This window comes from Lonchura striata, chromosome 6, assembly GCF_046129695.1.
Source record: "Lonchura striata isolate bLonStr1 chromosome 6, bLonStr1.mat, whole genome shotgun sequence".
NCBI lineage: Eukaryota > Metazoa > Chordata > Aves > Passeriformes > Estrildidae > Lonchura > Lonchura striata.
In genome coordinates, this window is record NC_134608.1 from 14708896 (window position 1) to 14736700 (window position 27805).

General features: G+C 42.4%; 1 protein-coding gene across 1 annotated transcript in view; it reads left to right on the forward strand.

The window, feature by feature from the left end:
• CLMN (calmin) overlaps positions 1 to 27805 on the forward strand; it is a 75419-nt gene that overhangs the window by 15347 nt on the left and 32267 nt on the right. The gene's annotated exons all lie outside the window — the stretch shown is intronic.

Here is a 27805-nt window from a genome sequence, read left to right on the forward strand (position 1 = left end):
TATCCTGCTTTTCCTTTCTCTAACATGCTCTTTCTCATAATGTAATGTCTTATTTTCCACTTCCATAAAATTTGACAGTCTGGTGTCCAGAGTAGGGGCACAGAAAAGCATTTTTGTCATCTATTTCCAGCATACAATTTCTTTAGTTGGTTGGCTGGTTGATTTTTTTCAGGTGGTGTTTATGAAAGAAAGTGCTTGTTGCAGACAATTGATATCTTTAGGCTATTCAGTGCCTTCCCTTCTGAGAGCAATACCAATCTGCAGGGCATTCAGCAGCAACAGCTGCTGCTCACCTGCCACCATTAAAACACAGGTTTAGAGTTAATTTACAGCACCATTGAGCCATAAACGTGGTCACTGCTACTCTGGTCTGGGCAGCTAAGGAATAACATAGGCTGCATCAACATGTGTACCTTCAAAAGTTAACTTTCCTGAAAGTCAGCCTGGATGCTGGTTCCCCTGAAGAAAGGAAGGGGCTCTGCCTCACCTGTTCGTATGCAAACTGAATTAAGGATACTTTTTTCCTCTGCTGGTGTTCTACATGAGACAAGCTGTTAACAGTGTGCATCTTCCACTGCACCTTGAAGTCCACCCAAGTCCTGACAACAGAAGCGGGTGCAGAGGAGCAGCGAGGGCGGCAGGGGAGGGGAGCCTGGCCCGAGATGTGCTTTGTGCCGGGGTCAGTACCTGGGCTCGCTGGCTGGCGCTGGGGGCTGAGCTGGGAGGGGCAGGCACTGGAGGCTTTAGCTGGAAAGGCTGAGCACAGAGCCCTGTCCTGCTGGAGCACTGGGGCTGAGGCTCATTTGTCTGTAATTCTGGTTTTCGCTTTTGACATAGCCTTGAGGCAGGGAGGATGGGTTGTGTGGCTACTCTAAACAAAAATAGGCTAGGATTTAATTTCAAGAGTATTTTCCTGCTTTTCTGTCTCAACAAGAAGCTCACCGGGGATGCCTGAGCTGCTGTTAATAACAAGGATGCTGGAAAGTGACCACATGCGTGTGGGTGTGTCTGCAGCTGACAAAGCAGGGTTATATACTTAATAGCTGTACACCTATAGTGGTTTCTGTAAGCAGTTTATTAGGCCTCTCCAGACTTCGAGGATGCTCCAGGCAAAATGCCTACACGGCCCCATAGCTATACATTACCTGTTCATCTGCTGATCCATGGGATGCAATTTTTCCTCCAGGCTCACAGAAAATGCTCTCCTAATTCAGTGCTGTGGCAGTGAGTGTGGAATGAAAGATGACTTTCAGCCACTTCAGGAGCTTGCTGCTGCCTCCCCTCAAGAGTCCCCAAGGAATCCTGCATGCCTGCAAGGGAGCCAGCTCTTTTCTCAAATCAGTTATTTGGGATACAGACCCACCCCCTCTAAATGGTAATTCTGGACAGTGTCAGCTGGGAGGTGATTTGGTCCCAAGGCCCATCGTTTTGCTGCTGGGGATTCTCCATGGATGCTGGGATTGCAGCATGTGGGGGTGGGGAACTCACAGATTCAAAGCCTGTGCTCGTCAAATTACACAAGCTGGGTTTTCCAGTACCAGTGTTCTATTGCTTTCTTTGCCCTCCTGCACTGAAAATCTTGTTTAGCTAACAAAATAAATTCTAAGCTGAGGCTGCTCTTGGATTTCTAGAAAATGTAAAATTTAATTGCTAGGATGAGAAATATTTGAGTAGTGAATTTAGTGCCATGGTATAAGCAAGGCAAAGTTTGTAGGGAGAGGTAATGCCTCTTTTTAGGCTGGCTGATAAGTTACTTCATTGTTTTTCATCATCCTGTTTGTTGGCCTAATAAAAGCTCCCACCTCACCTCAGACTTTATTTCGTGGCATGCTTATCTCAGCAACAGAAATCAATGACATTAGCCTAGTGCAAGTGGTCATGTTTCCAGACTGGACTATGAACCAAGCAAATAAATTCAATGTTAATTTGTATAAACCCAGTTTATTTATTGTCTTGCTTTTATTGCTTTTTTAATATCGAATTTGTGACAATTAAGAAAAAAAATTAAGTTCTTTCATTTTTACAGGGTAATCTCTTGAATCAATACAATGAATACATCATTGTATTGTCAACATCCTGGCTACAAATAAGTGTGGTTACAGCAATGACTGACTGAGAATGACAAGTAGCAACATAGCCAAGGCCCAGCCTGACTGCAGATGCAAAATGTGAAATTTGGCCTTGAGAGGTAGTAAGTGGACAAATTAAACTACACATGTAAGCAGGAGAGCACTGTTTTGCTGTACTGCCATAACCTGAGTTTTCCCAGTGATGCCCAGTCACTTTGGTTGACCAAAGTCAACCATCTGTGCTTCATGGTAAAAAGGAACACATAAAATATCTATTCAGTCTGCAGCTTGCTAGTGATCCCAGCATGTATAATTATCAAAACAAGAAGTTTCACTACTTGAAATGCAAATATTACAAATCATATATACATTTTCCCTAGTTTATTTGACTGTGTAGGGTGAGGCCTATTTAAAGTTCGTCCTACCTTAGCTTATTTATGCATAGAAATTCCTTGAGGAGTACTTCAGGGAGGAGGCACAAGCCAAGGCTGGGAGATGCCTGAGTGTTTCTTCAGCCCTTGCCAGGCTGTTGACATGCCAGGATCATTCATTCCCAAAAACAGGGTTAGGATTTAATTCATCTTTTCTGTTCTTGCAATGGCTAGCAGAGCAAAGTGGAAATATATTTTAATTTACTAAAGCAATATTCGAGGTACAAAAGGCCCATGTCTGAGAAGACACTGGTGTAAGCAGTAGGGGGATTGTTTGAACTGCTCACTCCAAACTACTTCAGCAAATGTTTCCTTGATCAGTACAGTCCACTCCTATCTGCAGCCACCGTAGCTGCTGGTATTACACGCCTGGAAGGTCCCTCCTGTTGACTTAGCCCTCATTAAAGCTGTGCCTTTCTCACAGCTCTGACTCTTAAGGACAAACACTGAGTTGTGGCACTTTGCAGGGACTGGATGTGATCCCTGAACCTAGCTGCCCTGTCTAATAAGAGTCCCGGGACTCTCTTTACAGTTTTGGCTCAGTGGGTGGCATTTCCCTGAAGCCCTAACTGGAAGTTGGACCTTCTCAGCTGGCCATGTAGGTTTCCCCTGCAGCGTGACTCTTCCCTGGGTTTGATGGTTGTTTGCAGTAGATGAGAATGTGAAACGCCAAATCCGGGCTGGGAAAGCACTCTCCTTTGCTATGAGAGAATTAGGCTCAGTTTCAGCCTCTGCTGTAACTCTGCAGACACAGAAAAAGGCTTGGGGCCAGGGATGTAAACACTGCAGGCTACAGTGGAAGCCCTGCAGCTACCGAGGTGGCAGGACCAGCAGAGGGGAGGCAGAGGTCACCCTGATTTCCTTGTGACAGGGTCAGCAAGCACTGATCCTTCTCTGCCAGGGGAAGGTTGCTCCGTTCGCTCGCGGGGAGCCCTTGGTCACATCAGCCCATGTTTGTGCACCAAACACACTATGAGAGCACATAAAAGAGCAGTGTTGTCAGCTGAGCCCCCCCGCCCTACACAAACACTGCCTTGTTTAGCCAGCTTGGCTCGTCATTTTTATTTCATTTTGGCAGGGTAAACTCCTTTTCATTTTCTTCTGTGATGTTGGTAGAAGACTGTGTTCCATCTCTTAGTTGCATATAGTACCTGCTCGTTGTGTCTGCCTTAGAAACCTCCAGGTTTATAGATCTGCACCATGCCAGGTGAAGACTGTGAGAGGCAATTCTCCCCCAGCCCCATCACTGCGAATTCTGAACTCAACCTGATCTGCTTACCCACTTAACTGGTTTTCTTACTGAATGCAGATTGAATTGCTTGTGCACAGGTAAAGCTATTTGTTATAACTGAGTCCATGAGGTTAATGCTGAATTAACAGGACAATTAAGTGAAAATAACTCTTGGGTAAGATTGCTCATGTAGGCCCAAAGAGCATTTTGCTGTAGAAAAAGAACAACTCTTTGAAATCTTAGTTTATGTTACTCTACAAAAGAAACTTGTTAGATGATTGCAGTTTTTGATTATTGCTTCATTCCATTAGCCTTCCACATCCCACCAGCTTGAATTGACTATTAAGTATCACTAAATAATCTCTAAAAATCAGAGTGTTGATATTTGCAAACCTGTCCTTGCAGAGAGGTCATTGCTTTTCATTGTAAAGGATGCAAATGTGGAGGCAGAAGGTAACTTTAGTCTTTTCTCCCTGAAAGAAAAATATTTCCAAGGTCAAGGAGAGAATTTTTGTAGGTGCTGAGTCTTCAAGAGGTGCCTGGCTGCAATTTCCCTGTCACTGCTACCTTGGCATGGTTTGCCACCTTGGACGTGTCTAAACTATGCTGAGCTTGTCTGTGAAGAGATGGGAAATGCTTTAGGGTAGAAGCTTTGTGTGTGTGTGTGTGTGTGTGTGTGTGTGTGTGTGTATTTAGCTATGCAGTCTGGATCAAACTCTCTTTAAGTTGTGCTAATAATTAACCCTCAGCTTGTGGTAACTATCCAGCATAATGATAACCACACTGCTGGCTCCTGTCCACAGGGTTGTTGGGTATTACTGCACAGCATATCCCTTCCACTCGGTCTGGGAGCTGATGTCTGTGAATGTGAATGAATGTGAAAGATTCTAAATTAGGCACACTTGCCAGTATCTTTTTCCAGATTCTAATATTTTATAGACAGATACCAGTCCATCTGTCCTTTGACCTGTTATGTCAGACTTGAAGAATATGCTTCTTGCAGAGACTTCATTAAAGCTCTTGAGCACACACTGTGGGCTATACTCTCATGTTTGTGTTAGCAGTGGTGCTTTCATGTTAAACTGGTTTGACCATAAACTGTATGAGATTAAGTCCATGTCTCTTTTATCTAGATTGTTTTTTCCTTCTTCTGTGTTATGTGATGATGGGTAAGCAAAGCAGCAGTTGAGTCTCTGTGTTGCTAATCACCCTTTCTGTCCAATTCCTTAAGGTAGGAAGGATGCAAACAGGCAGAGAGTGTGTTTATGGCTGCCAATCAGTGATGCTTTGGCAGCTCATATAGAAAACATTACTAAGAGGTGCAGGAATTAACGTAACTTTTGTTTATGCTTAAAATATCATTTGCTTTAAATACCATCTGCTTCTTCTTATCAGATGCTTTGCCCTAACTGTGTTCCCTCACCTGGTTGTCATCAAAGCTGAAATCCTGGCACAGGCAAGGTAGCTGCAGAGCTCCATGAAAGAACCTCATCCTGAGGGCTGAAACTCAGCAATGAGAAACTTTTCACTGCAAACCAAAGGGAGCTCGGGCAGCCTGGGAAGGGCAGAAAATGTGTCCTCACCCCTGTGTGACCCTGCACGGTGACCCTGCATCTCACCCCGCAGACCAGCCATCCTGAGTCTCCCACCAAGCTGATTTACAGCCTCTCCTTAAGTGCATGTGTGAAGGAAACTGAGCTGTAGTTAATCTCATGTTTCTAAGCAACCAGGTAATTCTCTGCAGCCGATCCCTAAAGGGAAATTCCTGTTTTCCTGCACCCCTGCTCAGAGGACACCTTCCTCTTTGCCTTCTCCAGCTCCAGGACAACAGGCAGTGGAGTCTGAGGAGGGTCACAGCTTTGCAGCATTTCTCCAAATGCTGTGGGGGAGGGCGAGGAAGCACAAAAAGGGCACTTTGTTAATGGTCTGTAACAGGTAAGGAGGTGTTCCTTGCAAATCAGTAGAATAGAGAGTGTGGAAAGTTTAAATGTTTTTCCCAGAGCTACGCTGAAAATCACAATGAAAAGGGAGGTGGGGGGGGGAGAGGGGTAGAGAAGGAGTTGTGTGCTCCAAGAAGCTTAAAAATGTCTGAATAGTGTATTGCCAGTCCTGTTTACAGTGAAACCTGTTTACTGTTAAGTTTTGATGATAGAAGTGACTGAATTCTATTCTGTCTGTTTGAGCCCCTCAGAGTGAATACAAGGAACTAGCCTTTTATTGATAAAAGGTTCCTGAGCCTCAGACCTCAGACTATAGAAATAGGAGTTACAGGAAATTGAGATGAAATGAGATCTCTGAGCTTCTCCACTTTTGGAAGAATGGAAGCTGGGCTGAGGGTTCATAATAATAATTGTTTTTAGGGCTCTCTTTTTTTTTTTTTTTTAAAGTCACACAACCCTTACACAAGCAGTTATACTGTAGGGGCCTCAATCTGCTCAGCTCCACCACTGAAGGTGATGTGTGCTGAACCCAGAGATGTTTTGGAATGGTGACAGGAATTGGGCAATGAACTCTAGTCACAGCTCCAGCCCCAGTGGGGAAGGTCAGTACCTGACCCTGGAATTAGCTCATTTGGTTTGAGCATGGTGCTAATAATGCCAAGGTCACAAATTTGATCCCTGAACAGGCAATTCAGAGAAGAGCTGGACTCGGTGATCCTCATCAGTCCCTTCCAATGCAGAATATTTTGTGATTCTGCTCAGGGAAGCAGTGGTGAGTAACTTGAGAAATGCTTCTGTTGGTTGAAGCCTGCTCATTTGACCAAACAGAAATTCTGATTGGGGGGGGAGCTAGAAATTCAACAGTAGGCAACAGGAGGAAATATAGTTAATAGAAATGGACATGCTACGTAGGACAGGTGCATCACTGTCTTGAGGTTTGGGGTTTTTTGCCTTGCTGGAGCTCAGCTGAGAAACTTTCCCTGTTGGCCTTTGTCCTGTTTATTGACAAATATGTGCTATTGGCTACTGTTGAGGACACCAAGGCCACTTCCATTTAATCCAGTTAAGATTCTGTGTCAAATGGACATTTAGGTGTGACCCAGCATTCTGTTCAGAAAAATGTGTGCTAAACCACTCTGCACAAAGGTTTTATAGCTTGGGTAACCAGATGCTGGGAGCACAATTCTTTGGAACAAGTCTACAAGCCTGATGCATTTAAACCTGTAACAGACATGTACTTTTACAGAGTGAAGTATGGAAACAACTTTTGAAAGTACAACTTCAAGGTACATTCTTGAGTTATAACTTATGGGAGGGGCACTCATGAGAGGGACTTGGCTGAGGTGCTGACCAGGCAGGGTGCCTTGTGCCACGTACCTCCTCGCTGACCTCGGGGGAGCCACAGAGCCACACCTCTGCAATGGCCACATAACTTCTTCTCCAGCACCACCCTGGCCCTTCGCTGCTTTGCCCTGGAAGCACAAGGACAGGTTCACCTGGGCATTGCCAGCCAAGGGCTCTCCTGCCCATCCTGTGGCCCGTGCATGGGCTTGCCTCTGTGCTGCTGCGCAGAGGAGCGCAACCAGGGCTGCCTGGGGCTGGGCAGATTTTATTTCCAGGCAGGAAACGCTGTCGGGGCAAACTATGAGGAAATCTTCCAGCAGACTCATTTTAGTCTTCAGTGTTGGCTGCGTGTATGTGTTCACATGGCAGCAGAGGAGCTGGCAGGGCAGCGTGGCTGCAGCCTGCCCTCGGAGCTCGCTGCTCGCACGGCACGCCCGGAGCCGCGGCGCGAGGAGCAGCGTCTGGCGGGTACCCGGCAGCCTGTGCACAGCGAGTTTCTTCCTCTGGGTACTTCTCTTGAAGACCTGACCATGGTTGAGGGGAGGGATTAGTGGGCAGGAATTGCCTGAGAAGACAGAGAGATTAAAGGTGCTGTTGTAATTTTGGTTTGGGAACACACAAGACAAATTCTAGTTGACAACCACCAGCATTGCATATGAGGTAGCTGTTTTCTGTCAGGTGTGTCTGCTCTCAGCACCAACATGGGCTTTCATCTGTTTTTAAATTAATGTTAATTACAAGTTATTAATACTTTTTTAAACAGCAAAATGCAGCTGAAAGCAATTACCCCTAATTGCTAATTTGTGTATGTACACCCAAAATGGTAATCTCTTCATCTGAACACCCAGTTCTCACTGGAGTCAATCAGTGTGTTTTTGCTTCCATTTTTTACTTCAGTTTTGGATTGTCTGATAGCCTTTCTTTTTAATGGCTCCACTGAAAGCTACAAGACTTCTTTCACAAGTTCTGTGATCTTCTGGGAAGCATGATCTTCTTAACTCTTAAGGAGGCCTAACTAAAGAGATGTTTTGGAGGAGAGCTTAAGACACAGTCATGACATTGGGAATTAATAAGTTCTTGCAAGTTGTGCATTACATGCACTTGAATTTGTGCTGGATCTCAATTTCATCTGTGAACATCATCATTTTTTTTCAGAAGCTAACAGCCACAAAGGCAGCTTGTGCTGATAAATTTTTGGTACAGTTCAATGCTGACCTTTGCAACCCCAAGTCTCAGATGGTTTTGAACTTGAAAATTTAATTCAGAAATACCATGGCTTCTTTTTTCATCTGCATATTTTCATCCCTGCTAATGCAGGAAAGATTCAAAGCTGCCAAATTCTGCCAGTGGGAAATGGCCTTTCTGGTACTGCAGCCACAATCTGGTAGAACAGATTGTTAGATGGGTTGAAATCTGCTGGGACCACCTTCAGCTGGACTCCAGGAGATCAAAGGGCTGACATCCAGCTGGCACCAAGTAGTGAGCAGCATACTCTGCTGGAGTCCACATTGCTCGACATTTTGATCAGCACAGAGTGTGCCGTCCTCAAATGTGTGAACGACACTAAATTAGGGGTGGCAACAGCAAATGAGAGAGCCTAAATCCACAGGAATAAACTTGGTGACTAGGCCAACCTGAAGCTCGTGGAATTCAGAAAACAAAACACACTGCACCTTGGTGAGACCAACTCCTTGCAGTGGTAGAGGCTGGGCAGCAGCTGTGTGACTTGTGGTGCAGCTGATAAGGACGTGGATATTACTGTGAATGCCAGAAGATTCTAGGAGATCTGAAAGTTGAAAATAACCCAACAATGCACCTTGACTGTGAATAAGTGAAGCCATCTTCTGGGTTACATTGGGAAGGTCATTACCTTCTGTGTTTCAGTGTTAGTCATGGCCAATCTTGTCCGAGGCTATCATAGTGCAGTTGACATTTACAGGGTGTGGAAGGGGACTTACCTGAGAGATAGCGCATTCCTAACACTGGCATTTGTCTGAGCACTTGCATTTTGTGCAATGTGTTTTTGTCCTAAAATTTTACTTGAAATGTGCCTATTTTCACTTCCATAGGAGACCTGAAGATAGATAAATATGCTAAGGCAGGAAAAATATTATTGGGTATTGACCAATTGTTAAAACAATTGCTTTTCTTTGTCTAAAATAGCCCAGCTTTTAAAAAGAACTGAATGAGGAAATTAAAGTGATTTTTATGCCACCTATTTCTTAGTGTTACAGAACTGCCTGCCTTTTTTGGAAGATATGCAGTACTGCAAGTGCTCAGGAATTTCTTTCCAGTAGCCAAGATCTGCAGCTGAGCCCTGTGCCCACTGCCCTTTGTGCTGCCCTTCTGCAGCCAGCAAATTCCAACTGCAATGTGGTTGCTCCTTGGAGAATATGGGTGACTGATGCTGAAACACTTCATCCTACAGTAGTGAGTACTCCCAGGTGGAGGCAGACATGCTCAGCCATCATCAGCCTTCAGGTGTTTTAGTTCTGTTTAGCAAGCTGAGTATTCAAAGAGACTTTGTTATCAAAAGTTGCTCTCTTATTTTTCTTTTTTTTAAATCCTTACTTCAAATTATAGATTCACCTCTTAGCCTGATGTATATCCATAGTAATTTTCCTGCACTAATAAGGATAAGAGGACTTCTGACTGTGCCACTGGCACTTCAGAGCTGTCAGGCTGTTAAGGAGGAAAGTGCAGCTGCCAGCTCTACTATAGAGCTCACACGTGTCTGTGGGCAGCAGAGCCAGCCTCCATCGTGGAGCTGTGACACAGAGATTTCTGGACTGGAGAAGCATTTGTTGCAGCTCCCATCCTACCTGGGTAGGTGTGGATCATGCCATGTGTGCCCAGTCCATTCCACTGTGCCCCAGTACAGCTGGCAGCACCAAGCCCCCTTGGAGAAGCTGCCAGGGATGTCAGCTAGCAGCAGGCTTTGCAGCTTTGCTGAGAGCAGGGATTTTGGTAGGCTTCACCTATGGAAAATGATTCTTCGGCCATGGTCTATATTTAACTAGCTTCTGTTTGTGCAGCATTAAGTCACTGGAACAAGATGAGTTTGTTTTATTTCTACTGATATGGCATCTTGCAGCTGATGCCAGTCAAATCCCACACCCTGAGCCCTTGTTTAACCAGGTGGCACATTTCATCCTGGAGCAGCTTGTAAAATTAAACTGAAAAGAAGGGAATCTTCATCTGCCTGTAAGGTGCCACCAGCACGGTGAAAACAGAACAGTTGTGTGAGTCTTGCAGAAGGTAGGGATGCCTGTGTGATGAACACATTCCCCAGCTGAGAGCCAGAGTATCTCAGGATCAGTGGGTGTGTGCCCTCCATGTCAGACCTCTGCTGCCAGCCTGCTCTGCATATGTCCAAGGGACCTTTGACTCATCTAAGCTCTTTCTTATATATGAAAGTCTGGATCTGCTGGATGTTGTTCTCCTAACTGAAGATTTAGTTCTGGTGGAAAATACCTGCTGCCTTTTAATTATTTATTCCTTCAGCTATGAAATAACCAACAGACAGGATCCTTTTATGGTAAGCTGGATTTAAAAGGTAGCAGCCCCTTGTGATTCTGATATTTAATGCATGAACAAGGACTGAATGCTGCTATGAGGCCTCCTGAGATGGTGCATCAGCTGCTGCCTTTGGGCAGCATAATGCAGAGATGCCTGAGGGGTGTTGTGTTCATCTTGTGCTGGCCTGAGATGTTATAGCTGAGTGACTAGGTATGTGTAATGCTCCCCTAACCACAGCTATCACAGAGCAGCATCACAAGTGAGTTATGATTGCTCTGGTTTTCCAAATTGTTGTCTGGTAAAAAAGGAACTACCTCTATAGAGCTGCACCAGTTTATCAGCTGTGAGATGGAAAGAATGAACAGGGCTGGGAAGAGGAAGAGATAACCACGTGCCAAGATTACAGCCAAGATCAAAGACTGAATGGGGAAATCAGCACCAGCAAAACAGAGAGGTAGGAACGATAAATGCAAAGCAGGCAAGAAGGAAGATAGTTATTGATCCTTATGTGTCCAACCACTTGTGCAAAACAAAGTCATCCATTCACATCACTGGGAGTAGGATTGGGATGAGCAGCTAACAAAATGTGTAATTTAAATGTTGTAAATCAACAGTATGTGTACTTTTTTCTGTGGCTTATGACTGAATAGCTAAAGGTATATATTAGGGAGAGAGAAAATGAAGAAACTGCTAAGATAAGGACTTTTCTTGTAGTGCAGACCCTGGAAATACACAGGAGAGAATGGACAATCAGCCTGTTGACAGACGTTACACATACCTGGTTTTTATCACAGCTCTATGTTACATTTTTGAATGCTTTTAAGAATCTTGAGAATCTAAGGTTTTGTTAGCTGTTTTATTCATAGACACACAATCAAAATGTTAGTTCTCATTCTGAGACCTTACAAAGTGCTTATGGAAGGTAGGGATACTAAGGAATGAAAACAAATTCGTTTGCTTCTCTCATGTTGGTGGTGTACCTCAGCAATCCTTTGCTTTAACTACCAAACTGCAACTATTTCTGAAAATACAACCATTGTATGCAGCCATTGGATCACTGAGTACTTTGTTAGACATGCCATAATTTTCCCTCCTATATGAGGACTCATGCTTTGTTTATGAAGTGTCTCCAGTCTGGACAGCAGCAAAAATCTCTGTGATGTATGTGTGACTCAAGAGACTAAATAAAATGGCTCAAGGGCTGTTAAGACATACTTTAACATACAGTTTAAATAGAAATAAACCAGTGCTGCTGCCAAGACAGGCAGAGGTATAACACACCCTTTTCCCCCTTGGCTCATACAGGCACAAGTGTTTGTGTGACTGTGCAGTGAATTGGATCGAGTGACCAAGTTAAAATAAACCCTTTTGTCCATCCGGTTAACTTTAACTGGCATCAAATCCTGCATCTGTTTTCCCATGGAATTACAGAAGAATTTAGACAGCTCTTCCCTATCCCCCATTCCCAGCCATTTGAGCTGATGGAGAACATTAGGCAAATCTTTGCACAGAGCTATCTGCATGCCCTCGTTGGGTATGTAAACCAGGAATCTGTGATAAAGGTAGGGAAAAACAGGCACAGCACTACACGTCACGTTTAGTCATGTACCACTAAGGCACGAGGAAGAAAGCAAATTGTCATTCTGGGTGTTTTCTACCTGATGTGGTATTGCAGATTTGCAGTTCTGTCATGAGATAAATGTTATGTGGCTGATGAAGCTTCCTGTAGGCAAGCATTTCTCCATTCCTGCATTTCTACTTTTGATTGCTTCCTAGGATAGAAACTTGAATCCAGCTACATGAACACTTCTAAGTTAAAGAAGTAGTAGTATTTTAGTTACAACCTCTGTTTTCAAGAATAGGCTATAACTAATTACATGACTGAGTTATAAAAATATTCAAATATGAGTCATATTAAAAGTAGCAAACAAAACTTTTTTTGCTTTTGAAGACTGTGAGAATATCCCTTCCCTTGCAATTAAGCTCTGATCCAGGCATTCCACAGCCATCCTATTTATAGGCATAAGGGCTTTAGTTTGGTTCCAGACCCACATGGGGAAGGAATTGAGAGCAAAATGGGAAAGGTAGAATCTGCTCTTCTCGCTGGGCATTCAGGTCCCCTCAGTGGGAGTAAAAGGAAGTCTGAGGCTCTCCTGGGCTGGATGCAACTGGCTGTGCTAAAATACAAGATGAGCCAAGAACAGACTTGGCATTAAGTGTTTCCCTCTGATGCTTTAAGTTTTAGCTCTCATGTTTTCCAGATTCTGTACTGCATTAGTGTATAACTCTGAACTTCATATAAAGTGTTAGCAAATTCTCTTCACTGTTTATTTAGACAAAACAATCCTTTTCCAGCCTGAGAACCAAGGACATTGTTGCAGCCTCAGGCCCAAAAAGTAAAAACAACAGTGAATTGAGGAGAGCAATCTGGAGGATGGGACTTCATAACCTGAAGCTCTAATTGGACAATTAACCCCAACAATTAACCCAATGGACCAAAACTTATAAAAGTGTGCAAACTTGTGATCCACCATCCATCTTGGGTGGAGCCATGGCTGGGCTCTTGTACTGCCAAGCTGTATCCTTTGAAGACCTTTTAAGAAATCCCTACTTTATTCCTTTAACACTGTCTAGCCTCTGTTCCAGGTAGGCTCTCAAGGTGTCACCTCCTTTCGGTGAGTGCCAGGATGCACTCCTGGGTAGGATGCACAGGCTGATGGGTGACAACCTAACTCATGAGGGAAATGTATCCTACTGCCCCAGCCCATTAAAACCAGGAGTTATTTTAACACCACATAGCCCATTGCTGTTAATATTGATTATATGTTGTTACTGTACAAGAAAACGATGTGAAGATAATTGAGAGCACACATGGAATCATGATTACATCTCCTGCATTTGCCAGAACGTGCAATGAAGAGTTTGACAGCTCTGCACTGACCTGCTGGCTGCAGAACACCAGACAGCAACTGATGTGATCCAAAACTTGGAGATACGAAGTTAACTTCCAACTTTTTTACATAATAAAACTGCTAGCTTAAGTGGCTTATTAGTTCAGCATTTTCTATTATGTGGGTTTAAAAAAAAATTGGTTCCAACAATTTAGGATGGATTTACTGTACTGTTGAATTACAATGTAGTTCTTTGCTGCTTATGTTATTATGTTTATCTCTAAAGATAATGAACAAAAATTTACTTTGCTTTGCAAAAGTTTTAAACTCTTGGCTAGGGAAAACAGCCTCAACCCAGCATTACAAGTATCTTTTTGAATAATTTTCTGGGGAAATGACATAACTCACAATTGGGATACAAGCTACCATAGGGAATAGAGAAATTGAATACATATGGGGAAAATCACAGTGTCTCTAATTGTGTTTCTTGTCCTGAGTCTTTGAACATCAATAAATGTTGAAAAAGACATTTTTGAAAGGGTAGCAGCATATTTTTCTGAAAGCTTTAAGCAAGTACTTCAGCTTTTTCAGAATGCAGCATAAAAGCTACACTGACAAAGGAATAGAAGATGATGAAAGTAATTATATTTTAAAAAATTAAATAAACACACTAGCAGCTTACTAAAGAAATACGATTTTGCTAGGCAACAGGTATGTTGCTTGGGCTCCTAAGGTGGAGGTGACCTAAAATCTTCAAATAATGCTTTCAGCTTCAGAGGTGCAGCAGGATATCTGTACTTTCCTGGTAGCACCACCAGTCTCCCTGTGGCACTCCTTATCCTTTTCCTGCTTCTGTGCTAGGAGAGGAGTCTCAAGTGTCTCTCTGCAAATGTGGCTGCAAGTCTTATATCCTAGTCACAGCTTAAAGATATTTTGCATGTAACATATTTAGATTTAGGGGTTTGTAATAAAAAAGTTCATTCTGATATGTAGAGAGAATTAGTTTTAAAAATCAACAGATCTATATGGATTATGATTCAGTAAAACTCAGTACACTTTTCATTTTCAAAAAACAATTGACAGCTCAGTGTAACTTTAACCAAAACTTACAGAAGCTCAATGCTTCAGTGAATTGAATTGGATAGTCATCTTAGGAGCTACAGAAATATCTGAGGTGCTGACATTACTCCAATGATAAAATCTATAGACTGATCTTTACCTAATAATGTGCAGAAATCCTTCCTTTTCTTTCTTCCTTCCTTTCACCCAGCATCCTTTTGGCATGGAAAGTGTTATTTTCCATCACACTGCAGTTGCATGGTTCTTTTTGATGTATCACACTTGCACACTTCCCACAAGCTCTGAGCTGCTTAATCTTATTAAGGAGTCATACCCAAATTATACAACAGGAGTTGGTGGTCCTTTTGGAAATCCTAACAAGTAGCATTTACTCAGCAGTGGAACACTGTGCTTATTGATGAGAGTGATGCTTTTTAAAGGAAGTAGCCTGCACAGCTGTTTCTTAATTGCTGAAACATTTAAACTGAAAGCAGTTTAAAATATAATGATGCTTCTGTAGAGGAACCTTTCATGTCCCTGAATTATTTACAATATTGGTCTGCTGTGCTTGCTTTTCCATCTGCCTTTAATATGCATGAAGAAAAAATGAAAGTGCCTGTGATTTGCACCTACATTTTTTCCATGCTCCTTGAAATGTTCCTCCTGAAGGTCAAATTATCAAGCCTAGAGAAGAGACAGAGATGTAGCGTGTTTATGAGGAAACACAAGAACTGCTCAAAAGCAACATGGAGCAATTTGCATTCAAATTTGAGGAAGAAACTCAAGTTACAGAGGGCAGGAATTTGGAGAGCCCCACAAGGGTCTGTGTGCAGCTAGTAAGACACAAGACAGGCTGGTCTTGGAATTAGCTGAGGTGTTTCTGAAACCAGCCTTTTCTGATCTTTTCTGAAACATTTTATTTTCTGGTACTTGGTATGTGTAATAGAATAAAATAATCAATTTAACAAGTAAAGAATAGAATATGAAGGCAAAGTAACAATAACTAGAAGGGCTGTGCATCCAGCAGAAACTACCTGGAAAAAGGGACTCCTTGGCAAATAATGCTTGCTTGCATGTGGAAAAAATACAGAACCTAAGTACAGAGAGGACCATAGGAAAGAAAAAAATAAAAAACCTCACTTAAAATTATTGTCTAGTGATAGTATGGGGGAGCAAATGACAAGCTGGTGAATCTGCAGGATTTATTTCTGCTGTTCAAAGTACATGGTGCATCAATTTTTAATGAGATAGAATGTACTTTTTGGGGAGAGAGAAGTATGCATATTGGTTTTTTTCTCTGACTTGACTCAAGAAGCAGAAGGAGGATGGATGGTGGGATAATCTGTGGAACATCTGACTTCATACCCCAGGAAAAATTGAAATTCACCCCTAGAGAAATGCCTGTAAATTGCAAAGGCTGATGAACTGTTCAGGGAAATAATAAAATAATGCCAGCCACTAGTCTGGAAAAAGCTTCCAGGCTGCAATTAAAGAAGCTCTAAGAGATTAATGAAGACATAAAAAGTAGCATCTTATCCAGTGTGCATATGTTAGACAGTGGCATGCGAAGTATGGAGTGAAACTCCTCCTCGCAGGCTGGGGCAGAGGAGGAGGAAGGGAGGGCAGCTCCCCGTGGGCCAGGCTGGCACAGGTGCCCCGGGGCAGCCCTGCAGGCTCAGGGCTGCTGGGCTGGGGCAGGCTGGTGCTGCAGCCGTGCTGCACCGGCAGCTGCACTGCTGCTGCACCCCGGCACCTCCTGCCCTGGCTCGGCCGCTGGGGCTGCCCAGGGGATTCTGCAGTGGGGATCTCTGACAGAACTGGGTTGGCTCTGAGCACCTCTGCAGCTTTGGGAAGAATTGGCAGGAGCGTGCAAATCTGGGACGGTGATGTGGGACACTGACAGGGGCCGTGTGGAGCACGAGGACGTGCATCTGCAAACGGGCACCCAGAGGACCTGTGGCTTGAATTAGGGCTCACTGGGCCTATAACTTCCTAACGAGGAAGGAGCTCCCTTTTTTCCTAAAGCAGCAGAGTAGAGGACAAAAATGATCTATTTCTAAGGACTGATGTATCTGATATTGCTCATACTACCAACTCTGTTCAGGGCAGAGGATTTCACTGGAATAAGCATTCACCCAGAATGAGCATACTGGTGTGCAGAGCTAGCTAGAGCACCTGTGAACCTCTTCAGTACAGACAACTGCAGACAGTGTAGCTTGGTTTCAGGGACATTTCTGAACAATTTCAAGCAAGAACCAGAAGAGCATTTAAAGGTAAGCATGAGCTGATGCTAACAAACTGAAGGCAAAAATTCAGGTGTGCCTAATTGGCCATCAACTTCTCATTGATCCATGTTGCAACTTGGGAAATTATAAACTTTTTAAATCAAGGTCTTCTCCAAACTGGATTGCTGACAGCATTCCTTAATGCAAAACAATTCTACCTTCTCATCTCTATGTCGGAAGTGAATACAAAACCTCCAAGCCATAAGAAACTGCTGATGAGTATGTCAAGAGTAGTGCAGGTGATTTCAGGTTTAAGGACTGCAGTGTGCGAAGTTCCTGCCCAGGAACTGCAAGGGGTGGCAGATAGACTGAAGGGAATGTGTCCTTGAGAGTGCAGCACAGGTGGCTTTGTGGGAAAAGTGCTTGGATATGCACCTTGTGTGTAGGTCAGCACTTGGGGACTGAGCTGCTTCCTCAGTAAGAACACAGAGTCCTTTTTGATAACTGTGGTATTCTCTTTAGCTCCAGGCACAATTCCTGAAAGAAATACCAGTTAAGAAACACCATTTTTTTCCCTCTCAGAAAAGAACAGAGGCAGCAGTGAGATGTTTTGAATTGAAAGAACATTCTCATATGTCACCACACCCACAGAATTTATCAAATTCTGTGCTTTAAATTCTTTCTTCTTGTCTTTGACTGATAACTTCTCTGCTCAGAGTTTATTCCAAAAGTGCCAGGATGCTCTTACAGGCCCAAGGCAAGAACATTGGACAGTAGGTGCTGACCTACCTGGAAGCAGCAGGTTTCCTTACAAACACAGTTGATATTGTGATGTTTTCTTTTTAAAGCAAGCAAATATAATGGTGATCTTGTCTTTCAAGCAGTTGCATTGTTAGGAAAACCTTTAATAGTACCATTAGCTGCTCAGCAAACCTGCTTCACTACAAAATGCTCTCCTGATGAAGAGAGGGAAAGAAGAGGGGTGTTCATACAATGGAAAAGCAGGGACAGCCCTAGGCAAAGAGGCAGAAGTGTAATTTTCTGATCTCCAGGAAGGAACTAGGGGTCAAGCTAAGATAAACAGGTCTGCAAGGAGATGGAGAAATAAATCTCCAGAAGATGTTGACATCAGTGAAATAGTGCTCACTATGGGGGTAAGAGAAAGTGACTGCTCTTTACTTCCAGTCCACATTGAGCAGACTGTGGTGACCTGCCTGAGAATAATTTTGTGTTACTTTCCTGACTTTATTTCTGGCTTTTGATTTCCCACAGAGATCTGGAGCCTGATGGATTAGACCTGTTTCTGGGAGTAATTGTGGCAGTCAGGAAGGGCCCTGTATCTGGAATGTGCTTTTCTTGGCAAGCACTGGGTGGTGGCAACCTTCAGGGTGTGACAGGAGACCTATTTACTTACTTTGGTTCTTATACTTACTGTAGGGGTTTTTCTGTGTGTCCAGCTTGGGATGATAATACTTGTTTCCCACCCATGGACTTTGTGATAGCTACACTGTCTAAGACACTGCAGATTTTTTTCACAACTGTTTTATTAACAGACACCTGGTTTAACAAGGCCAGCTGTTTTATAAATAGGTTAGTACATTTTAAATTAATAAAGTAATTTGTTAAAGCAGTTGACTTTAATGAGGTGTGTTAGTTTTTACCAGTAGAAGTGAGTGAAAGGCTCTTGGAGCAGGAAGCCAAAAGGGTTGTTTTATCCTTCCTTCTTCCTGATTTGTTTTTTAATATTGCAGTCCATCTAAAGGTGGGATAATACAAGGTTCTGCAAAGAAAACTTTAAATTGATATTAGGTATGGTAATGATCATCTATTTATCTGCAGTGGTGAAAGTCCTACTGTAGACTGGACAGAGCAGGCAATAGTGAAAAGGAAAACCAAACCCAAAGCTCTTGCCTTGCCACTACTATACAAGCATGAAAAAGCAAAGATTTCTCACTCTTTCTCTACCTCCCAGGGCCTTTTATCCAAAGTGGTCTTTTTCTTCAGCCTGGAACATGTCAGCATGCCTTCAGCCCAGGTTCTGTCTGACCTGTCCCACAGCTGAGACTCATCCACTGCAGTACCCGACAGGAGAATGTGCTGGAGGCACAAACTCACACAGAGGTCTGACAATGCCAAAGGGGGTGCCTAGTTAGTATAAGAAAAGGGCAAGAGTTTTCACAATTTCCTCATCTAGTCTGCAACCATTTGCAAAACAGGGACTTCCAGAGCCAGGAAGGAATTTGCTGGTGAACAATATGGGTGAATTTTCCTTCTGTGACTGTGCCTCCCCTTAAGCTCTCACTAAAGGTGTTGAATCCTCAGTGTCTGGTTGTGAGGACTTCAACAGTGGAACTCTCTGAACAGGCAATCCTCTTAGTTTGTTTTTAAACCTGTGCCCTGGTGTTTTCATTTGATGTTCCTTAGTTCTTTTGCTGGGAAAGAAGAAAATTAGTCTCTCAGTGCCACTCATGAGACACCTCACACAAAGAGAAAAAATTATTCTGTCAGATTCTTTGTTTCTTCAGATGAAATAATCTTACGCTTGGCACCATTCTTGTATCAAAAGATAAGAGAATTGTTTGTCACCAGCAATATCCATCTGCCATATAAGTAGCCACTAGATATTAACATGACATGTTCCAGCACCTCTATTCTGGTAAAGCATAAAGATGACAGGGCAAAAGCTGGTATCATCCATCAACTTTTTTTCAGAGCCAGCTCTTCCTAGCCAGAGACACAAGACAGCAATTACACTCTGCCAAACCAACTGCAACCTGGAGATCTTGTTAGGAAACATGCCAGGACCAGCACTGGCTCATAGTTGTAGGTGGATATTGGCAAGAAGTTCAATGCAGAGTAACCAGGAGTGTTGGAAATAGCCAGCTCCTTCTTCTTGCACTCTAGAAATGGAATATTCACCAGCATTTATGCTTTATGCATGGGGAAACTGGGACTAATGCTTATATTAGTGCCTGGGTAAGGAGGGAAGTCCATGGTGACTTCACAGATTTCCTCCTCCTGAAACAACACACCACGGTGACTTCAGAGATTTTCCTCCTGGTTCCCAGGAGCTCCTCAGAAATGTGTAATTCATCATAGCTTAACTGGATCTTGCTTCTAGAAGTGATTGGTGCTCCAATGTGCCAGGCATGATATGAAGTCAGGATACATCCCTTCCCTGGAATGCCTCTGGTACCTGGCTGAGCACCAGCTCTCTCAGACTTGAAGAGTAATTAGTAGTGCATCTCTGTTTTTGTGCCAGAGGTAAAAAAGGTTTTATGAGGACTTGCATGCATTGACTCTTGAAAGTAACTTGAACCACAGGTTAGGGCTGTTACATAATATTGTTACGTTGCATTATTAAAAATAGGTGGATCCTGAGAATTTGTGGGACTTAACTCGAGTGGGCAAGTTTCAGGGATACTAACTCAGCATTGATTAGCCCATCTCTGTACTTGAAGAACAAACTGTTAGTACAAGATGTGAGTGGAGCAACTGTATTTAGAAACATGTTTCCAGGGAAACATTAGTTTCAACCTTGAGACATGAAATTTTATGTGACTCTTGGGACAAATGTTAAGTTTGAAGACTTTTTCTTCCCCTTACTTTTTATAGCAAGTACATTCTGCTCCAAATTCATTCGCTTCAAACCTGTATGGAAAAACCTATTTTAGCTGTGGAGTTCAGGATCTCAGTGGATTTCATTAAGAAAAGGGCCCACTCAAGCTGCATTTCAAAGATCCATCTCTTGCATAACAACTCAAATCAAAACAGTGCTTTCTAAGCACATCCTGACATACCATGCAAAGTGTGATTTAAAAGAGCAAGGCTTGAGATGTAACTTGGCTTCTTGTATGACATCAGACAAATCAATCAAATGTAACTTGTTTGTAAAATCAGTGTAGTGATAATTTCTTATGTTTGACCCCGAAATTGCATGGACCAATTTCATAAGTGTCTAAAAATCCAAGGAAAAGGGTCAGTTTATACCAGTAGAGTTTTTCCTTTGACTGGGAATTCCTTCTGAATCCAGGTGTTTTAATCTCTTAACCCCTTGGCAGCTTCCTTACCAGTGAAGTTCCCTAGAAGACTGATGTATCTCACTTAGTGGGCAAAGTTTATGTTCTTTATGCAAGGAGATCTCTGTTGAAATTGTAAATACTATGAACTTGTCTAAGTACTTTTTGTCATTATTTTGAAAATTTTAATTTGTTCATAAACTCAAAGCTTTTATTTCTCTTCATGTTGTCTGTGACAAAAATATGTCCTTTGGTATATAGTTGTATTTCTATACCTGATTGTATCTTTTTAGATTTTTTTTTTTTTTTAATGGAGAGAGTTGGCTGAAAGTGTCTAAGTGAAAGGATTTATAAAATTAAGCTTTAAAATCCTATGCTTAATAGTCATAGAAGTAAATAAATTGATTATTGTTTTTCCAGCAGAGAAATATGAGCCAATACTGACATTTGTAAAAGCCACCAGTTATCTTAATTTTTTTTATTTTTCTGGCCAAGATAGGAGAGGAAAAGATTTGTCTTGGGAATTTGAATGACCCATGGTCCTTTCTTCTCATCTGCTAATGTCAGAGTGTCTTTGTTTGCTTACATATGTGAGATTTAATGTGACCATCCTACAAAAACAGCTATAAAATTAAACCTTCCCAATGTTGAAAGAACAGAGTAACTATTATTTATTATTTTATTTATAATGAAATGATATGCAGATTAAATCTGTTTGTTTTAGAAAACAAATAAAAGCTAAATCCTGATGCTTTTCTTGAGCTGTGGGTGCTGTTGAGGAAGAGCTTCTATGAGACACAGCTGTGCCCAGAACGCTGCAGGATGTGACCTGAGTGAGGAATGAAGGCTCTGCAGACCTTAAAGAGGTGTGCTGCGTGTTGTGGTGTCATAGCATCAAATCCTGATTAAATTATGTGCTTAGGGATTTCTGACGAGCTTTTTGTACTTAATTGCCACCCACGTGTTTCATCTGGCATGGAATTGTAAGTAATTATATTGCTTTCTTTGGTCCATACATGCTTTCTTTGCATTTATCAACTGCTGATCTCCAGCAGAGCAGCAAAGCTCTCTTCTGACAATGTGTCTCCACTTAGAGGATTCCCATCTACTCTGCACACACCACAGAAAATGAAGAGTGTTCATGTTATTGGTGTGGCTGTTGCTGACCATTTGAAAACAAACAAAAAGTGAAATTACTGGTCTGGCAGCCAGACACAGCTGTAGGCAATAGTGTGAGCTGACTGGCAGTAAAGCAACATGGAGTGAAGTTATTTTTCAATCAAGTTAGGCTTTACCCTACTAATCCACTGAAACTGCAAAGGCTGTTTTCTGTAAACTCGTCACTTTATTAAATGGGAGCCAAAGCCAAAGGAAATCCACTTAAGAAAAAAAGTTAAACAATGTAATTCTGCAGCTGTAGAAATAAATTGAACTAGAGAAGTTATATTTTCAAAGCCATTCTTAAAGCTAAATTGCAATCATAATTATTAATGGAAAAAAATAAACTAAAGGGTAACCATGAAAAGTGTCTGTGAAGTTACACTAAAACAAAATTCCCATCCTGACTTTTCTGGTGACTTTCTTATGAATGTCATCTTGGTGAACAAGGGGAATGGCCTGGTGATGAAGTTCAGTTGTAACATTTTCTCCTCTGTGACATTCAGTATCAGTAACTTCCAGGGTTAGTAGGTAAAATAGGTTTTTGTCTTTACAACTTTACTGCACTGGGGTCAATATACAGGTGTAAACAAAGCCAGCACAAGAGAGGCACACTGTTGTATCCTCTTGGCATTCCTCTCTTGGCTGTGCAAATGATGTTATTGATTAGCAGTTTTGGTATTGGTAGATAGATGAATCATGAAAGTAATCTTATGAATTCTTTATTTGCTAAACATTGGGGCCTGACTTTGCAGCCAGTGTTTGTGGGTTCAATTTCAAGTTAGCTTCAAAGTGTGAATGATTGCACTGTTACAGATTCAGAAGCACAGAGTATGAAAATTTACCCAAGGCCTGAAAGGAATTCCCAGAGGCATTTAAGACTTTGAGCCTTCTCCTTGACATACCTTACATAGGATTTTTTTGATAGAGGTCATACTCTGGTATCCATGACCTTCCTAGCAATATTTTGCAGCAGAATCTAAATGCTGTTTTGCATTGAGATTAATTTTATTTTTTTTAATGATACCTCAGTTTCAAAGTAGCATCTTTTGCTTAAAGAGTTGGTGTTTCCCTGTTGCCATGCAACAGGCTGTAATTGGTTTGTTGCATTCCTGATTTTTTTTCTCTATGAAGATTTCATTGTGTTTCTAATTCTGAGGGGAGCTGACTGTATGATCATGTTTTAGTCATGATTACTTAATTCTCTGATCTGACTTTGCTTGTACTATGGGTGCTGCAAGTGCTTTGATGGTGCTCATTGCCATGCACTCTTCAAGCCTGTCAGAGTCCTTGGAATACTTAATAATGTCTTTCCATGATCTCAAAATGACACACAATGGAGTTATGTAAACCTGGCTCTCAAAATCCATGAGTCATATCTCATATTTCTGAAATGTTTTGTTTAAGTCCTTTCATACAGCTGTAAAGAGTAGAAACTCCTCACAAGAGTTAAACTTCTCGACTTCAAAGCAGGCTCTCACAACGAAGCCGCTGCAGGGTGGATGAGCCAGGCAAGGCCCTGGTTGCTGCACAGGACCATGACCATCTGCAAAAGCTTCTCAGCTGAAAGCACATGCAAAGGCAGAATGGCTCTGTGCTGGCTCTAGCACAGCTCTGTGAGATACCTGGGCTTTTTATAAAAGAATCTTGTACAAGTCACATACAAACAGTCTTAAAACAGCTTTGAAATCTCTGTCTGAGCACAGACAGGGCCTGAGGGAGGAGATTTCGTCATCCCATTCACCCGCAGTGCCAATGCCCGTGCTTGTACTAGCTCACCTGATCTCAGTGGTGGTGACAAGGTGTTCAGACATCAGGGCCTGTGTGCAGTGCAGTCTTCCTTATGCTTTTGGTGTCTTTTCCTATTTCACTGGATTGTTCAGCTCCTTAATGATTGCCATAAGGAACTGGAGTGTGTGGTCCTGACAGCATTGGTATCCTCTTCTGCCATCCATCCATCCATCCATCCATCCATCCATCCATCCATCCATCCATCCATCCATCCATCTCATTTCCTATGGTTGAAGAACAATGGAGGCTAAGGTACTGATGTTTTCCTGTTAGGGAGCATGCACGTTCCAGCTCTAAAGGTAACTGGAGGCCTAAAGAAGGTGGAGGTATCACCTATTAACCATATTCAGCACATACCAACATTCCTCTGGGCTGAAATTGCCAGGTGTGCCTGTCAGAGGAAAAAGAGGCAGAACATAAGCTGACTGATTAAAGCTCTTCTGACTCCTACAGCAGCAGGAATGCTGTCAGCCCTCATGCTCTGTGTTATTCCCATTGCACAGCATTCCTGATTTGATATGGCAAATGGATGAAAAGCCAGGAGGAACATGCACTGACCATAATCTTGTTGTTAGGGCTCAGGGTGAGATGCAAGGCAGTGCAACAAGGGGAGCAGGAGTGAGCTCATGTGATAGTGTTTGTATATTTAAGTGCTCTTGGCCCAAGGGCTGCTGTACACAGTAGGCCAGCTCTGCTGCCAAAATGTGGCTTGACCCTGCCCTTGTGCTGGCCCTCCCTCTCATGCCAAGATTCCTTTATTCCTCTGCTAGGAACTATAGGTCTGCCTTTCTGTGGAATATCAGATTAACTTCATCTGAGTACAAGCTAATATAACAAATAAATGGCTCACGTCCCCTTTTGAAGTGTATCTCTTGAACACATCTCAGGAGGGATCGTTACGCACGCTGGACACAGTTCAAAGCAATGAAATACGTGTTCTTTCCATTAGCTTTTTTTTTTTATAATTTTAAACTTGGCTTTTGGAAAGATGTAATGATGCCATATGAACACTGCAGATTCTATTAAAGGAAGGGCTTGTTGCTTGCATGATAATTGGTCCCTGAAGTTCTTGCTACTCCCATTTGCTTCTTTGTACCAGAAGACACTGCCTTGTCTTGTCCGCAGGGATGAAAAAGTCTGATAAGGATAATGACAGAGCTGATGGGGTTGAAGGTACAGTGCAAACACACAGTATAGTTATGTAGTAATGGGCATTTTTGCTTTAAAGAAGATTTTTCTTGCTGTGGGTAATACATGAGGAATGTCTCTCTGGTAAATTTTGTCTTTGTAAATGTCCTTAAACAACACAGATATTTGCTTGGCACTTAAATCCAAATTATTTTACATTTGCCTTTCCTTCTGAGTGGATGTTCCATGTTTTGGCTATGAAGGACAGCATGTGAATTGTCATGGTTTCTGCCATGTTCTCATTTTGTATTTGGAAAATAGTTGCAAAAATTAGTAAGGTAGAGAGGTGGTGGCTGTCCTGGAAGCTACAGGTGAGCAATTTAATAGCAAAGTGAGGAGGCATGTCAATGTCAGTGTTGAAAATTCATGAAGTGTCTACAGCTCACTGTGCTGTGTTATGGATGGCATTGGTTAATGCCATAAAATGGTACTATTTTACTGTTGGATCCTCAGAACAAGAGAGCTCAAACACACATTGCTCTTCCTTGGGTTTTCATCCTTGCAGATTTGTTCAAACCTGCCTTCAGGCATATGGCTAAAAATGTGGAGCTCCATTAACAGCATCAGTCAGTCACTTGAGGGCTGCATTTCCACATTCTGGGAGACTCAGGAAAAACTGTGATTCTGAGTGTTACTACAGGCCTTAATCCAAACCCAGTCCAAGATTTTTGCCTGATACCTTCTAGCTTTGATTAATTGGTAAGCTGTGGCAATACTATTTCTGAAATATGTTGATACATTATAACCTGGTCTTAGAGCCTGCTAGAACAAAGGAAAGACTGCTGCTGATTTCAGAAAAATAATTTCCCTGCTCACTTTTGGTAGCTGGATAGCATCACCCAGAAGAATACCCAGGAGCTGCAGTTCATGTTCCCCATGCTGCCTAAAGCAGTGCTCACCAGGGCGCAGAGGGGACCAGGCTTTCTGCTGTGCTGCCCACAAAGCCTGTGTTAGTGCCAGAGGGGCCAGGCTTGGGATCTTGTGGGGGAGACTGACTTCACTGAACACAGAATTCTGCCATCCTTAGTCTGCCTGCAACTTCTGTGGCAGCCACCCTTTCTGGAAAAGCAGGAGTAACTCTCTTGAAGCCTCCTGGAATACCTCCCAACAGGTCATTTCTGTCAAATGGCAACTCCTCAGGAGTATGTACCGGACAGTGCTAGGCTCTTGCATTTTATAAAATGCATCTTAAAAAGGATTTCTACTGTAGTTCAGCTTTTTATCCATTTTAATCTAATTCTGGCAGCCTATGTTCTGCTTTCATCCATTTTGGAATGGTGGTTGTCTTGCCCTGCAGTACAGCACCTTATATAGTGTAGCTCCCACCTCTTACACTGTTTTAGGTTTTGTGTTCCTCTCTGTCCCTCCAAAAGAGGTTTGTACCCTCTACTTCAGATCATGTGTCTGGCCCACAATGAACAAAGCATCTGCTTGTTCCTCCAAAGCCAGTGGGTTTTTCTCTCATAAATATTAATCTCCGTAAATCTCTTCAATCTTTTGCTCTTAGAGTTGCATGTGTTTCTGCTTGTCTCTAATATTCACCTGATTACCATGCTCCTCACTCTATTCCTTCTGTGCTGCTTATTGGCTTTGATAAGAGACATTAAAAGGAAGAATAAGTGGGATAGGGGCAGTAGGCAGCGTGGCTCTGGATTCTGCACATCCACACAGGGCTGCTCCATTTCTTGAGCGCACCCATAGGTTTTGGCGGCCCTGCACTGAGTTACTCTTTCTGGCTCTTACTACTGCTCTTTCAGTCCTGCAAACACATAACTAAGTTTTACATCTGAACTTCTAGTGCTGTGGTGTCCAGAAGGCTTTGTAAGCATTCCTTGGTTTGGATAATGATTACTTGGCCAGGTAATCTCAAGTTGTTTGGGGACAGTGGGGGAAGCAGAAGAGAGAAATCCAGAATCCACAGGCACTCCAACAAGCAATTCTTTGTGATTTCAGGACTTTTGCAAGGTAGTTCTGTGACATATTCATGGTTGCCTTTCCTTACCTGATTTTAGAAAATGAAACTACTGTCCTTTAAGTTTCCCACAGGTAAAGAAAATTATACACCTCTGGCAGTTGTCTTCTCAGCCTTTCTGTACTATCCTGTAGTGCTTTAAAGATCCTGGTTAATAACAGGGAGAGTTCAAATTTTGTGTTAAAGACTGATTTGTCTAAAGAAGCTCAGGAAACTGCCTGGGACTCCTCTGTGGAAAGTGGATGTGTTGCCAGTCCCCTGCTCCTGTGTTTTCTTCATTCTACTTGTAGATTTAATTACAGTGGTTTCAAATGCATAAAAATACAGTTAACCATCAACCTGTTAACATTAACTGACAAATATAGGAAACAGTGGGACTCTGGGCACGTGCTAGTTCTCATCTGATTCTGAGTGTCAAGAATAACCCTGACACATAATAGGGGTTTTGTTTGGCTTCTTTGCTCATCTCAAATTATTCAGGCTTTAGCACTGTTGTCAGATCTGATGTATTGCAGAATATCTTACTGCATTTCAGAGTTTGATGTCTCAACAAACTTAGCCAGACAAAAGGAATTTTTTTCCTCTCTAGAAATGAAAAAAAAAAAAAAAAAAAGAAGAATAAGGAATGTTTCACAGTTTAAGCTTTCTAGATTTACCATAACAAGTAAAGGTGAATGCAGAGCAGAGATAGAATGGACTGGACTCTGTGACTAGTCTTTACTTGCTGGATGTAGGATGGTTTCTGGAGGATAATATATTTTTCATTTTAGATGCCAAAGGATGAGAATGGGGATCTTGCCAGGGATCACTTAGAGGTGATACAGAGATACTGGTGCAGATACTGATATGGCTGTGGGACCTCCTTCTCCATGTGAGAGGGAAAGGTCTGTGCTGGTAAAACCATGCCAACGTGAAGTTTATTCAAGAGCCATTTCTCTAACTGATAAGAAGACAGGGCTAACTGGTGC